This window comes from Phocoena phocoena, chromosome 3, assembly GCF_963924675.1.
Source record: "Phocoena phocoena chromosome 3, mPhoPho1.1, whole genome shotgun sequence".
Taxonomy (NCBI): domain Eukaryota; kingdom Metazoa; phylum Chordata; class Mammalia; order Artiodactyla; family Phocoenidae; genus Phocoena; species Phocoena phocoena.
Window position 1 is genome coordinate 141,461,572 of NC_089221.1, and position 4,059 is coordinate 141,465,630.

The 4,059-nt window shown below is 43.3% G+C and overlaps 1 pseudogene; it reads left to right on the plus strand.

Moving 5' to 3' along the window:
• Positions 1-493: 493 nt before the first annotated feature.
• On the plus strand, positions 494-1,222 carry LOC136120307 (pre-B-cell leukemia transcription factor 2 pseudogene; annotated as a pseudogene).
• The last annotated feature ends 2,837 nt before the right edge of the window (positions 1,223-4,059 follow it).

The following is a 4,059-nucleotide window of genomic DNA, read 5'->3' on the forward strand; positions in this document are numbered from 1 at the left end:
CCTGAAATTTCAGGTTGGTCCTCAAAGCTTTCCCAGTAATTTCCAAGGTTTCGACAAACGTCCTCATTAAAAATGCCCAGTCCACACACAGCTGCGCTTGGGCGTCCTTTCTCTCTCTGACTCCATTTTCTCCGCAGCCGGGGGCTGGGGTCTCCTGTGGGGTGCCCAGCGGTACCCCAGATCTCCCTTCAGGGCCAGGATGAACCCCGGGGAGAGCCGGGAGCAGGGGAGATGGGCGGGGATTGGGACGGAGGGAGCAGCACACCCAGCGAGTTTGGGAGGGAAGTAACCAGGTGGGGTCGGGGGTGGGGGCTTGGATTGGTGGGTGGGGAGCCTGGGGGCCCTGGCGAACCTCTGGGCGGTGGAGACCCTGGTGGGGGTAGCGGGGTGTGGGGAGGTCGCGGGGACATTCTGTAGCAGGTAGGGACCATCACTGACCAGAGCCTGGACGAGCGAGGCCCAGGCCAAGAAACACGCCCTAAACTGCCACCAGATGAAACCTGCTCTCATTAACGTCCCTCGTGAAATCGAGGAGAAAACTGCACTCAGCATTCGAAGCTCCCAAGAGGAAGAGCCTGTGGACCTACAGCTGATGCACTTGGACACCATGCTTCTGGCAGAGGGTGTGGCCGACCCCGAGAAAGGGGATGGCTCAGGGTCAGCAGCTGCCACCACTGCAGCCTCCTGGGGAGGTGTGTCCCCTAACAACCCCATCGAACACTTGGACTATCGCAGCAAACTTGCCCAGGTACGCCACATGTACCACTCGGAGCTGGAGAAGTATGAGAAGGCACGAAGCAAGTTCACAGCCCACGTCATGAAACTGCTGAGGGAGCAAAGCCGCACGCAGTTCATAGCACCCAAGGAGACGGAGCACATGGTGAGCGTCATCCACCGAAGTTCAGCGCCATCCAGAGGCAACTCAAGCAGAGCCCCTGCAAGGCCGCCATGATCCTGCATTCCGGTTCCTGGATGCCAGACGAAAAAACCGTAACTTCAGCAAACAGGCCACTGAGATCCTGAATTAGTATTTCTACTCCCACCTGAGTAACCCATATCCTAGTGACGAGGCTAAGGAGGAGCTTGCCAAGAAGTGCGGAATCACTGCCTCTCAGTCCCCAACTGGTTTGGCAACAAGCAGATGCGCTATAAGAAAAATACTGGAAAGTTCCAAGAGGAGGCAAACATCTAGGCCATCAAGACCGCTGGTGAAGCCATCTAGTTCTGGGCTTTTGTTTGTTGGAAGATTTTTAATCACAGTTTCAATTTCATTACTTGTGAATGGTCTGTTCATATTTTCTGTTTCTTCCTGGTTCAGTCTTGGAAGGTTATACCTTTCTAAGAATTTGTCCATTTCTTCCAGGTTGTCCATTTTATTGGCATAGAGTTGCTTGTAGTAGTCTCTTAGGATGCTTTGTATTTCTGCGGTGTCTGTTGTAACTTCTCCTTTTTCACTTCTAATTTTATTGATTTGAGTCCTCTCCCTCTTTTTCTTGATGAGTCTGGCTAATGGTTTATCAATTTTGTTTATCTTCTCAAAGAAGCAGCTTTTAGTTTTATTGATCTTTGCTATTGTTTTCTTTGTTTCTATTTCATTTATTTCTGCTCTGGTCTTTATGATTTCCTTCCTTCTGCTAACTTTGGGCTTTCTTTGTTCTTCTTTCTCTAGTTCCTTTAGGTGTAAAGTTAGATTGTTTATTTGAGATTTTCCTTGTTTCTTGAGGTAGGCTTGTGTAGCTATAAACTTCCCTCTTAGAACTGCTTTTGCTGCACCCCATAGGTTTTGGATCATCGTGTTTTCATTGTCATTTGTCTCTAGGTATTTTTTGCTTTCCTCTTTGATTTCTTCAGTGATCTCTTGGTTATTTAGTAATGTATTGTTTAGCCTCCATGTGTCTGTGTTTTTTACGTTTTTTTCCCTGTAATTGATTTCTAATCTCATAGCATTGTGGTCAGAAAAGGTGCTTGATATGATTCCAATTCTCTTAAATTTACTGAGGCTTGATTTGTGACCCAAGACGTGATATATCCTGGAGAATGTTCCATGCGCACTTAGGAAGAAAGTGTAATCTGCTGTTTTTGGATGGAATGTCCTATAAATATCAATTAAATCTATCTGGTCTATTGTGTCATTTAAAGCTTGTGTTTCCTTATTAATTTTCTGTTTGGATGATCTGTCCATTGGTGTAAGTGAGGTGTTAAAGTCCCCCCTATTATTGTGTTACTGTTTTAGAACTGTTAGCAGTTGCCTTATGTACTAAGGTGCTCCTATGTTGGGTTCATGTATATTTATAATCGTTATATCTTCTTCTTGGATTGATCCCTTGATCATTATGTAGTGTCCTTCCTTGTCTCTTGTAACATTCTTTATTTTAAAGTCTATTTTATCTGATATGAGTATTGCTACTCCAGCTTTCTTTTGATTTCCAGTTGCATGGAATATCTGTTTCCATCCCCTCACTTTCAGTCTGTATGTGTCTCTAGGTCTGAAGTGGGTCTCTTGTAGACAGCATATATATGGGTCTTGTTTTTGTATCCATTCAGCAAGCCTGTGTCTTTTGGTTGGAGCATTTATTCCATTCAAGTTTAAGGTAATTATTGATATGTATGTTCCTATGACCATTTTCTTAATTGTTTTGGGTTTGTTTCTCTTGGTCCTTTTCTTCTCTTGTGTTTCCCACTTAGAGAATTTCCTTTAGCATTTGTTGTAGAGCTGGTTTGGTGGTGCTGAATTCTCTTAGCTTTTGCTCATCTGTAAAGCTTTTGATTTCTCCATCGAATCTGAATGAGGTCCTTGCTGGGTAGAGTAATCTTGGTTGTAGTTTCTTCCCTTTCATCACTTTAAGTATATCATGCCACTCCCTTCTGGCTTGTAGAGTTTCTGCTGAGAAATCAGATGTTAACCTTATGGGAGCTCCCTTGTATGTTATTTGTCATTTTTCCCTTGCTGCTTTCAATAATTTTTCTTTGTCTTTAATTCTTGCCAATTTGATTAGTATGTGTCTCAGCATGTTTCTCCTTGGGTTTATCCTTATGAGTCTCGGCAATTCCTGGACTTGGGTGGCTATTTCCTTTCCCATGTTAAGGAAGTTTTTGACTATAATCTCTTCAAATATTTTCTCGGGTCGTTTCTCTCTCTCTTCTCCTTCTGGGACCCCTATAATGTGAATGTTGTTGTGTTTAATGTTGTCCCAGAGGTCTCTTAGGCTGTCTTCATTTCTTTTCATTCTTTTTTCTTTATTCTGTTCCACAGCAGTGAATTCCACCATTCTGTCTTCCAGGTCACTTATCCATTCTTTTGCCTCAGTTATTCTGCTATTGATTCCTTCTAGTGTATTTTTCATTTCAGTTATTGTATTGTTTATCTCTGTTTGTTCTTTAATTCTTCTAGATCTTTGTTAAATATTTCTTGCATCTTCTCAATCTTTGCCTCCATTCTTCTTCCGAGGTCCTGGATCATCTTCACTGTTGTTATTCTGAATTCTTTTTCTGGAAGATTGCCTATGTCCATTTCATTTAGTTGTTTTTTGGGGGTTTTATCTTGTTCCTTCATCTGGTACATAGCCCTCTGCCTTTTCATCTTGTCTAACTTTCTGTGAATGTGGTTTTTGTTACACAGGCTGCAGGATTGTAGTTCTTCTTGCTTTTTCTGTCTGCCCTCTGGTCGCTGAGGCTATCTCCAGACAGCTTTATTACCTCAAAGGCATCTCATCTTAAACCAATAGCATCGGTTGGTGGGAAAAAAAAGTCCAGATCATAGTTTCATAGTGTTAACTTAAATTTCCTCTATACCAGGTTGGGCCAACTTATACTCAAAGTCTGCAGTGAGCTGGCTGAGCTAACGGTGAGAGTGGGAAAAGGGACTGGGGGCACCCTTAATTTCTCTCCTCTTCCCCCAACTTATTCTTCTTCACATCTTCCTCTACTATGCTGATTCTTGATCCTCCAGGGATGGGCAGAAGAGCAAAGTGAAATTAGGACAGACAAAGTGTTGCATGAGAGAATTGTACGTTTTACCAGGGTTCTCTGGATGAAGAATACTTCTACATTATGGAGTCT